This window comes from Lasioglossum baleicum, chromosome 4 (genome assembly GCF_051020765.1).
Source record: "Lasioglossum baleicum chromosome 4, iyLasBale1, whole genome shotgun sequence".
Lineage (NCBI taxonomy): Eukaryota > Metazoa > Arthropoda > Insecta > Hymenoptera > Halictidae > Lasioglossum > Lasioglossum baleicum.
This window is the reverse complement of record NC_134932.1, coordinates 15,078,905-15,091,155: the sequence shown is the minus strand read 5'-3', so window position 1 is coordinate 15,091,155 and position 12,251 is coordinate 15,078,905. Positions and strand designations below refer to the sequence as shown.

At 38.7% G+C, this 12,251-nt stretch overlaps 1 protein-coding gene across 6 annotated transcripts in view; it reads right to left on the bottom strand.

Moving 5' to 3' along the window:
* The window catches only part of LOC143207947 (very long chain fatty acid elongase AAEL008004), a 90,657-nt gene that overhangs the window by 33,310 nt on the left and 45,096 nt on the right, over window positions 1-12,251 (bottom strand). Inside the window, exon 1 of one of the 6 annotated variants that reach the window (XM_076421894.1) lies at window positions 11,732-12,223. The exons of the other annotated variants lie outside the window; for them this stretch is intronic. The gene's annotated coding sequence lies outside the window, so the exon portion shown is untranslated. Of the gene's footprint in view, window positions 1-11,731; window positions 12,224-12,251 lie in introns of those variants that run through there. 6 annotated transcript variants of the gene reach the window in all.

Genomic DNA, 12,251 nt, shown 5'->3' with positions numbered 1-12,251 from the left:
TTTAGTATTTTTTCTACAATTCCGATCGATTGCAATCTTTGAAAAAAATTTCTTTTCACATCCTGTAGTAAACTAATTACTCTACTTTCCCAAAAAAGGTCAAATCGTATAGTACAATATTAAAAAAGTTATCGTCTGTCCTAGAGCGTCCGAATATTAATTCGAGTAACTGTAAACAGTTACGTAGAAAGTGGAGTGCGAGTAACCGAAGGTTAAATTTATCCGAAGCCGAATTTGATCGGTCGAATGTGGCCGATTAGTCGCGCTACTCACCGCAATAAAGTCATTGTTATTGTTATTACAGTCGGTGCGTGAATCACGTTCAGTTTGGATAAGGTTTCCCACGATTTGCTGAGCTTCCGACGAGTGACAGTATATTTAGACGAGTCGCGGCGCGAATAGACTCCGCTGGCTGCAGTTCGGGTTAAATAAAGGTGTTCGCAGCTAGCGTGCAATCTCGGGGGAACTCTTGCCGTGATAATTGCCGTTTAGTCATTCAATGCGAAAAGAACGTGACTGCTGTGCAAACTGGCTGCCGTTTTCCAGCGTCAACGTGCTCGACACTCTTCGTCCGATACAACGTTGCGAATGAACGTGTAATCTTTCATTTTCTTTCGACCACTCGCAAAATTACAAAAAGGAGATTCCTTCTTATTGACGACGAAGATTCACTGCACAGGTTCATTGTATTAATGTATTCTTGTTTTGCAGTGTTCACCGTTGGAAATTTTAGGGCTAACGTCGACCGTGGGCTACCTCCAGCTGCCACGATTATCAAAAGTCTCAATAATATATTTAGCAAAGGGAATGACAGTTCAGTAATTAAATAAGCTAGCTAAGTAATGTCATACAAAAGGTACATGATTAACTAGAGCCTAACGTTGACCATGGGCTACCTCCAGCTGCCACGATTATCAAAAGTCTCAATAATATATTTAGCAAAGGGAATGACAGTTCAGTAATTAAATAAGCTAGCTAAGTAATGTTTAGTCACACAAAGTACACGATTAAATAGAGCCTAACGTCGACCATGGGCTACCCACAACTGCCATGATTATCAAAAGTCTCGGAAAATATGTTCAGCAGAAGGATCGACGGTTCAGTAATTAAATAAGGTAACCAACAAATGTTTACCCACGAAAGACATAGAATTACGTACAACTAACGTCGACCATGGGCTACCTGCAGGTGCCACAACAGCCAAAATCCCGCAGACCCTCGTTCCACAAGAAGATTAACCTTCCAATAACGAAATAAGCCATCGGACATCTGTTTACCCAGTACAGGGAGCAAAAAGCAGCCGTTTCAACGGAAAAACGAATGCTCCGGGAACGCGTGGGCGTCGCAGAGCCGAATCCGAGTCTGCGTAAAATCCGAGTGACATAATCGCGACGGGGACAAGATAGGAACCGGCTGAGAAGTCACGTCGACGTCAAACGCCGACGTCCTCTGCTTTTCGTCGTTCGTACGCGGCCGCAATTTTCTCGGCGAGTGTCAACAACGAGGCATGCGGTTCGCTCCTTTCTCTCCTCGGTGTCTACCCGCTCTCTCTCTCTCTCTCTCTCTCCCTCCTCACTCTCTCGCCACAACTGTTTCTCTCTCTCTCTTTCTTGCCATTTGTGCTCCGTAGCGGCGCTCTCGTTTTCTCCTTTCGCCGGGCTCGTGTTTCTCTCGCATCTCTCTGTTACTCGCGTTACTCAAGGCGCGCAACAGCCTCTGCGGATTACTTAAGAACGCCGGCCCACGGTTGCGTCGACTGTAATAGTTACACTTGCACTTTCATAGCAAGCGGGGGCCACGCGCCTTGCACTTTCCCGCCATAGTGTTTCGAGAGACCGCGCGCTGGAGCCTCTCCGAGAATCCATACTTTTACTGTGTTCATGTTTTCGGCTGTGTCCTACAGGAATCGTTCTCCGTACGTTCTAGGCGGAGTACACGTTATCAGTGTCACTGTACCTAGCGTATAATTATCAATTCCATCGCATTCGATCGTGAAGAGACTGGGTTCAATCTTGGGTACAGTGCATCGGAGATCCAATTAGCTAACTAGTTAGGTAGTAGTAGAACCCACGTGTTCGATGGGTATCAAAAAATTTAGAATCGAGCCAAGATTGCCAATCATTCGGGTTGTAAACTTGATAATTTTTTAGACCCCTGGAGCTAGGCCCTACGTGTTCGAAGGTATCGAAAAAAGTACAGAATCGATCCAGAAGGATTGTCAATCATTGTGGTGGTAAACTTGACAGTTTCTAGGCCTCTGTAGCTAACCCTACGTGTTCGATGAGTATCAAACAAGTACGGAATCGGGCCAGAAGGACAGCCACCCATTCGGATACTAAATTAACGATCGCATGGCAACCTGTTTTTCACGAACGACGGGTCAAACGAAAGGGAAATGCGTTTCTCGACCAAGTAAGAATGAAAGTCAGTCATCAAGTAGGTCAAGCAGGTCTAGTCGGTCAAGTAAGAATGAAAAATGTGGACCGAGGCTGGGACTTCGAGCTCTATTGCCGAGCATGTTCCAGAACACTTCTCAACCCCGGCTGACACAAATCTACGATACATATTCTTCAACCCTGATCTAGATGAGACAAGTGGAAAACGCAATCTTGAACAATTTCCTTGGTCCAGTATAATCTATATTGTAATTTTTCTACAACCCCTAGAGAATCAATTGAAAGACCTTGTAAGAGCATTAAAAACTGAAATGACAGACTTCCTAGCCGCCCAGTCAATGGAACCCGATTTTCTTGTAATTATCGACAAGCAAGATGTCTCCCGAGAGCAGAATTCCTCAACTCGCCTCCGTAATCGCGAGCGCAGCCAATGCCTACCGGGACCGGCCGGAAAAGAAAAGAAAGTTTCTACAAACAGAGAAATGCCTCTCGTTACGGAATAACCGTTGAATCACGCTTTTCGATCGTTTGATTTCCTAGATGGAGAACATTTTCACGCGCTTCCTGAACGCTCGACAACCAGAGCTGAATATTCAACGGAGGAATCCTTCGGATTTGTTGCTCGACTCGATTATTCATCAATCCTTTGTTCGTCGCTCCACCTCGATTTCCGCTTCGTTCGATTTATTTATTTTTAGCCTTCTGTTACGATCATGTGTTTGTACTTTGTTTCAAGTCCGAGGAAAAATTGCTAACCGCAAAATAAAAGGTTTGTGTATCAATTGCAAGACGTAGGAGCTGAATATACATTTACATATATCCTTCATTAATAATTTCATTATGGTGAAAGTATAAATTGTAAATTTATTAATGAGATTAATTTTTCTAATATTATATACATTATTATTTGATATAATAATATTATTTGATTTAATATTTGATTTAATCTATATATGTATACAAGATTTTAAGTTAATAAAACTTAAAACTTTCAAAATTTTATATATATATATATATAGATTAAATCAAATATTAAATTGCAAATTTAAAGATATTAACTATGATTATAAATTTAGTCTATGAAAATATAAATAAATATTATTGTAAAATTAATTAATGAAATATTGAAAATAAAATAAAATTTAATTTTCTCTTTATAATTAATTTTATCTCCAATTTTTATATTATTTAAGTAGTAATTGTTATTGTTAAAATTTAAATAATGAAAAGTTATTATTAATCTATAAAGGATTATTAGAATTATAATGAAAATTCAATTGTTATTTATTTTTAAAATGTAATTTTAATTAAATTTCATTTTATAATAAATGTTGGGAAAGGTGAGAGTTCCTTTTTTTAAAGGAATATTTTTCGCTAATAATTTGATTATGGTGAAGGTAGTAATACTAATCTTTTCACCGTTCTAAATTGCATAGAATCCGGAGCCCAATGATTATTATAGTAATTTAGCTTCGTGGACAGCGTAATTTGCGAACAATCTTTGCCAAAGGACACAAAGGTTTCCTCGAGGAGGAAAAAAATACGTTTAACCTGGATTTAAATAATTCCTCCGGTGAACGTCGAATGGTTGCAGGATTCCGTTGGAAAAAATTGGGCTAACTATATCTCGTCACGGTCGGTAAAACTGTGGAAACGCGTGCCGCGATCCACGTAACGAACAGCGATACGCGAAATCGTCGAAGCGGACTGTGTCGAGGTCAGAATAGTTTCTGTATTCAGAGTGTTAATTAGACACGTAATTTTGTCGTACGCGGAAAGAAAGAGTAGCTGTCGATCCGTTGCCAGCGTCTTCGGATTGCTCGCGCAACCGATCATTGCTACTATATGCCTCTTTCAGTCTGTCATCGATTCATTAAAATCCTTACACAATGATAAGTATGCGTTAATCGGTGTCGATCAATGTCCACAGAATATTTCTCCGTACTGTGAAAATCTAGAGAATCCTCCAGTCATTTTGTATTCTGAATGATTCAATTGTACATCTGCAGCGAACTATATTAATGAATATTTTTGAAAGTGTGTTCCGGATTTTGGAGATACCTATTCAGATTTTTAACATTTTTTGTGATTAAGGAGAGGAATGAGAAATATTCTCTATGAATGCACATTTGCGGTAAACTGAAAAAATGGGGAATCGTAAATGTGGGAAGATCTAGCGAAACGGCGCCAATGACGAATCATCAGCGTCCCCAGGCTCCCGATCCACGAGCCACTAATCCAATCATCGTCCCGCCTTGCTCAATCATTCTATCTTTATTGCGAAACAAATCGGCGGCGTCTATTGCAGACGCTTCTTCTCAGGTATTTCACGCATTAATTCGGATTAGACCTGTCGATGATCAAGACAGATTAATTATAGCGTTTTAGATCGAATGGCAGCAAATCATATTTCTGTGGGAACGAGTGAAAACCGTGAAGTCCCATATTACTTAATAATATTAGCATCAAGGTCTCACGAATTCCGTAATTCTGAAATGCGGAGGACAGAGAACAGAAATACTGCGAATCCTGTTCATTAATTAATACAGATTTGTATGCAATTGTGTATGAAGAAATTGGCAGGCTAAAATATAATAAATTTATGTAAACAATCTAACCTCTTATTCTTCATATATATAATTCATAATTGCACTGTACTTTGTAATTGTAATAAATACTCCCTCTGTTCCATAATAATAGTAGCAAGTGAAGATTTAAACGGGAATTATTGGCGAATGCAGCTGTAAGTTATGTTGTAGCGCAAAATTGCGAAGCCTTCAATCAAAATCAATGTTTCATGACATCTGTCATTTGTTTTGACACATCTTTAAATTTTTAGGTTAACCTAATTATTCCGAATTATAACCATTTCTCGAACTTAATCCGCTGATCGAAATCAATTGTTTTATTTCAGTTGAATATCAACCCATTGTATTAGGTTGTAAAGAAAGAAATGCAGGATTTAAACCTATGTTTCTAAAGTGTTATAACTCGCATAAAAAGCAATTTTATCAAAATTGTTTTAATAGAAACAATAACATGAAAATTAATTTTATAGAAAATCTAATATTGCTGAATAGTAACATTAAATTATTATAAGAATTGATTTTAATATTATTGAGGGAAATAGTAACAAAATTACACTTTAGAGAGAGAATTTAATATTACTTAAAAATCTAAAGCTGTGAGCTTGAGCGGCACTTCGGCCTAGTTTGAATTCATAGAAAAAGATAATGCGAAAATCGTGTTTTCACATCGTGAAATAAAAGCCAAATAATTTCATAAAAATTTGAATAAAATCAAATATCAAAGGCATAATTAAATGGAGCGTAAAACAAGCTTTAAAATGACATACAACTCATTAAATTATGGTAAATATTTATTGGTATAAAATTGTAATTAAAACAAACGAACGAAAATCCTGCATTTCGTTCTTTACAACCTAATAAAAGTAAGATGAAAAAGAACAAGTTATGCTGGAAGCAATGAAGAACGATGGCTCCAATAATTTTAAGCTCACGCATACAGGGAAAGCAAAGCTTCGCAGCCAAGGGATCCTACATACAAGTTTAAAATGCAGCAACGAAATGATTGAAAAATCCAGAAACTATCTGAACACTCAAAATAAAAATTAGGAGTGATATTTTTAATTTATTGTCCAATGTAATCTAGTTTTTTGATAATAAATGCTGCGTTCTATATTTATTTTCTTTTGCTACTATTATTATGGGACAAATTAAATTCATCAACTGCTACTACATATTATTATTAGACAGATGGAGTACAAATAAGCTGGCGAGAGTCCCATAAAAGAATAAGCGACTGTTTCGTAAAACAAAGATTGGAAATAATGAATTTTGAGACGATCAGGCTCGAATTACGAGGCCGAATTTGTTGTCGAATATCTCGGAATGATTTATGATTTTTCCCATAGCAAATCGGCGGATTATAATTAATGGTCTTCCGCGCGAGGTTTCGCAAGGGAAAATTCTTTCCTCGGTGAAATATAATTGGACAGGAAATACGGCGATTAAAAGCTGCGCAATGGTTTCTGGGACACCTCCACGCAGTCGCGTCCAGACAGAGACACGTATTCCGCATGCGAAAACATAATCGAAGAGGTAAACTAACTTTTTTCAAATCGCCTGTCGCAGCGTGGCTCGACTCGAGTACCACTTAGCCTCTCCATATTCTAGGAGTCTGTCCATTACCGGTTATTTCTACTTCGGCCGGTTGTTGTTTATGAATATAAAAGCGAACGACATTTTGCAATGATTCGGCGCAGATTGATAGTTGGGAAACGTTTTCAGACGAGCGAACGGCAACGTGTTATTATCGATAGATTTATCGAGAAATTTCGAGAGATCAATCGTTTCCGGAACGATTGCCAGAAACCGAGTACGGAGACATATTTATTTTAATAAGCGGGCTGAGGATCTTACGCTAGTTTCAATTTCTACAGGCGGGGGGGGGGGGGGGGGGGAGTGTGGGCTATATTCCATGGAGATTGAAACAGCATAGTTACCGCGCGGCCTGAGGATCTTAGGCGAATCTGAATTTTCGTTTATTTTAGGAAAATTAAAACAGCAAAGTTGCGAAGCAGAGGATCTCATGAAAGTTTAAGCAGCAAAGTTACCAAGCAGGCTCACGATCTTCTGCAAATTTCTATTTCTCCGTTTCAGTTTACGGAACATTGAAACGGCGAACCTACGAAGCGTAGGATCTTCTGTTAGTTTCGATTTTCTGTGGTTTATTTGATGAATATGACGGAGGTGCTTGTTTGCCCAATTAGGAAAATCTTTGTCGCATCGACGAGGCAAAAGTGCCATTAGTTTATGTCAATATTCAGTATTAATGATCTACAGTATCTAAACAGTGCTCGGAGTTTTCTGACCTTCGAGGAATTGTCTCATATATTTCTATTACTTGTAATACGACTTACTCGTAATGAATACTTGTCATGAAATATCCAAATCAATTTACGAAATGTCTATTGTAATTCCACAATCACGAGCGAACATCGAAATACATTCACAAAATCACGTCTTTCTCTAGACCATCAACAACATGTCTATTTGTTGGTTCTACAATCACGAGCAAACATCGGAATAAGTTTACAAAATCACGTGTCTCTCTCTAGATCATCAACAAAACAAAGGTCGCGAGAAAACATCGTAGTAAATTCTTTCTTAGACCAACAAAACGAAAGCCTAATAGTTCAAAGATCAGGAAGAAACACATAAGAATAAAATTAGAAAATTACGCACAAAACGTCTAATTCTCTAATTCTACGATCGCGAGCAAATATCGAAATAAATTTTAAAAATCACAGCTCTCTCTCTAACATAAGAATAAAAACATTCTTTTTATTTAAATACAAGTCTGATAGTTCAAAGATCAGGAAGAAACATAAGAATAAAATTACAAAATTACGTATAAAACGTGTAATTCTTTAATTCTACGATCACGAGCGAACATCGGAATAAATTTACAAAATCAAAGATCGCGAAGAAACATCGTAGTTTTCTTTGTTAGACCAACAAAAACACAGGTCTGATAGATCAAAGATCAGGAACAAACGTCTCTCTATGCAAGGAAATTCCACTACGTTAATTAGCGAGAATGTTAGAATGTTAATGGAGAGAATCGAGAGAGAGAGAGGGAGAAAAATGGCGACTAGAAAACGGAGGATTCGACATTGGAGGCTGGTGACGTCCACTAGCGGAAATTTATGCAGCTGCGAGAAGTCAGCCCGGTCGCCTCTTCAGTGCTAATACGTTTCGAGTGTTCGACAGCCTTTAATCGATGGGTGTCCGCGAGAGGCACGTGCGTTGCAGGCGAAGCTGAAGAGAGACCGGATGTGCCCGACGAAACGCGACGACCACGGTGGTCTTTATGCTGCGCGACGCGACGCGCCCGCGAGTCCATGTTCGAGTCAAGTTCAATGCGCGCTGTTAGTCGCACCGGCTACTGGCCGACCCTCACCAGCGTAATTCGCGAATTCATTGAATTACTATCTTATAAAACGTGACACACTATTCTCGGACCTTGTGTCACCGCTGTGATGCTTCTAAGAATCCGTCCGGATAAATTATGTCACCTTAAAATAGGAATTCCCCGCGCGCTGTTGTACGCTCCGTAGCGGAATCTGAGGAATTGGACAGGTGCAGCAAGCTATGCTTAATAATTGCTATACTCACGATAATACGAAGTCGGAAAAATTTGTAAATGTCGAGGAGATATGTGCGAACAAGTCTGTGAAGTTTTATCGAGATGTGTTAATTGGTTCGTCTGAAAAATATTACGAAATATTGGCATCCTGATAGACTTAATAGACCAGGAGAGATATACTTCTTCGGTGAATAATTACCATAATTTTGATGTAACGGTCTATAAAAATTCATGCCAAGTTTCATTAAGATATACTAATCGGTTAAATTGGAAAGGCGTGCCTTATTGTGGATGGCCACCTACAAAGATTTGTAAATGCATCCGGTACATGTACGAGCAACCCTGCTAATTGTGATAAAAATCTGTCCCTAAGTTGATTAAAAAAGAATTGCCAAATTGTACTTTTAAAACAAAACAATAAATCAAGGAGCAACCGTTACGGCACAACGAACATAACGGTGACGACTTCTATGAAGAGCTACTATGATAGAAGAAGACGGACCATAGCACGTGGAGTACCGAGAGGACCATTTGCCAGCAAGGTGAACTCCTCTGCTTAAAGATACGGGCAAACTTCGAGACCAGTGTGTGTTTTTTTGTTCAAACAGAGTCGGTCGTCGTAAAAATCTTGCAAATTGATTTTTTCCGGTCGATTATCGATCGTTCAGCTTCTCAGGAATTCACTCTACTAATGATCAATTTACCGAGAAACCTTGTTCGAACCGTCTGCAACATGTCTACGTCTACGGCCGATGATCTCATCGTTTCGAAACACAGCTGTTTACCGAAAATTTGATTATCGTTGCCCGGTAGGTGAAACACTTCGCTATCGATCGCGATGACAATAGAGATCTTCTGCATTGGACCACTACGAATTTACCCTAAATCAAGGGAGAGGATCTTAACAAGAGACCCTTTTAGTTTCGCACACTCTCCGAGAGATTGTTATCCTAATTAACAACTTCCTACTCTTGTGGCTGCTTCATTAGCACCCTGGATGAAAGAGCTGCGCTACTTTGATACACCTTTATCTCGGCATCGCACTGATAAAGAGATCTCGGAATATTCTGAATCGTTCTAAGTAAATTTCTTCTTTAAATTTATGGGGACAATTTTTGGTTGATTTTTGTTGCGCGAGGAACGTGGAGGAGGTTGGCGGAATTAATTTCGTATGCAACAGAAGCTTCAGAAATTCAAATTGGACATCTTCAAAATTGCAAGCTGTAAAAATTGGGAATCTTAAAAATTGCGAGCCTTCAAATTGCAAGTTTTCGAAAAATTGCGAGCCTTCAAATTGCAAGTTTTGAACAATTGGAAGCCTTCAAAACTGGAAGCTTTAAAAATTGGACTTCGTCAAAGTTACAAGCTTTGGAAATTAAACATCCTCAAAGTTGCAAGCTTTAAAAATTGGACATCTTCAAAATTGAAAGCTCTAAAAATTGGACTTCGTCAAAGTTACAAGCTTTAGAAACTGGACATCTTCAAAGTTGCAAGCTTTAAAAATTGGGAATCTTAAAAATTGCGAGCCTTCAAATTGCAAGTTTTGAAAAATTGCGAGCCTTCAAATTGCAAGTTTTGAAAAATTGGAAGCCTTCAAAATTGAAAGCTCTAAAAATTGGAAGCCTTCAAAATTGAAAGCTCTAAAAATTGGACTTCGTCAATGTTACAAGCTTTAGAAACTGGACATCTTCAAAGTTGCAAGCTTTAAAAATTGGACATCTTCAAAATTGAAAGCTCTAAAAATTGGACATCCAAAACTGCAAGCTATAAAAATTGGAAGCTTTCAAATTGGAAGTCTTCAAATTCCCCTTTATTTAATAATTCTAAGCCACCTCTGCTACTTCAAATCGCAAGCTCTCAAATAGTAATCTTTAAAGCTGTAATTTTGAGTGATTTACCTAGAAACAATGATGTATTTAGCGCAAAATTGTGCGCTAAAGGATGTGACAATTGGACGAAAATTGTGCTAAGAGAAGGAAGAGCAAAAGTCCGAGTCTCGGCAGTCCTTGAAATTGGTCAAATCCAATTATCATTAGCTATACTTAACACAATCGTTTTCTCGGTTGGTCTACCACTGTATATTACTTGCATTCGCTGCTCCATTTATTATACCTAAGCTCCAAATTTTATGCATTCACAGATTTTGCAACCAGACTGGAATTTACGACTTCAAACAAATTTTAAAACAATTAAACATTTTCGGGTGAATTGGTTGGATTGCCATGATCGAAAGGCTCCGGTATAATTTTCAGCGGGAGGTAAGATAAATTTGCAGGTTCCGTTTACGCAAAGTATCGCACTCAAATTGATATTTAGGTCAGGCACGATAATGACTAGCGCCGCGGTACGGCTATATATAATTCTATTTCACAAGTGCAATAAAACAGCCGTAACTATTGAATATCGCTGGAGTCACGATACTTTTTACCGGTGGTTTTCTCATTCCAGCGATCAACAGTTGTCGCGCACTTTCTAAATCCACGAAAATATTGTCCATCTAAAAGTTTCGCCCATCTCATAAACGCGATTTTACCGCGGGGAACACGTTGCTGCCTTTCACTCACGAAACCCGCGGGGAAGCCATTAATATCGATGCGTCGCCGAATTCGACACAATGCAATCATAATCGAATTCATTCTGCATCCTTCCCACCCCAGTATGCGTCCGTCGTTACCAAAAAACGCGGGCAACATTTCTTTGATCAATTAACACGTTATTCATCATCAGAGAATGAATCTCACAAATTCTCTATATGAATTGCGTGGACGATCGAAACACAATGCAACCATAATCGAATTTGTTGTAAATCACTCCGAACACATTCCGCGTCTGTCCCCGGCCAAAATTGTGAACAAAATTAATTTCTTTGGTCAATTAGCATGACATAGCACGACGTACATTATTTTCTAAAAATAAATAGAGAATGCATTTGTTCAAAGCATGCGTTTGTTGGATGTATCAGTGTCAACTGATCGAGCCGAGCGCGCAATCGTGCGAACTATCGCGTTCGCGTATAATCAGCCACGAATTATGTCTGTGCACCGTGAGACCGATAAGATCACAGTTCGAGTAGCGCGCGTTAATGCATTTATGGATTGTCCTGCTCGCATCTACATTCCTAACCGATGCAAAGTCCAGTCCGTGTCAAACAAAGTCTAACAAACCTGTCGCGAGACGAAAGGACATCGAGTTTCTTAGCAGCACCTTCAAATATGAAATTCTCCATTTATAGTCGCACTGTCCGGTCTGTAAATAGCGGTCCGATGTTTGTTTAAGAAATTGTTCACGCGATCCGAGCACAAATTTAAATGTCAGAAGATCCTGACCCGCGAGGACGAAGGTATTATTTGTATAAAAAATCTTCGACACAATTCTTTATTTATTTACTTTAAGACTGCGTTCAAAAAGGAGAGAAAGAAAGTGTTTAAGGATGGTTCTTTATTTATTTCACCGTCGAGAACGTGTAAAATACAGAAAAAATTATATTTTTCACTTATGTCCAGCACAGGGAATAGAATCGAATTTTTCGAAAAAATCACTTGCAGAAAACGTTCGACCGTTGCTATTGATTTATCACTCGAACAATTCGGTTCGCAATGAACACTGGCAAACATTAAGTGGACAGATAAGACGAGACACGAGTAGAAACGAGAAAGAGACACGCAGTGTAAAGAGAAAGAATAA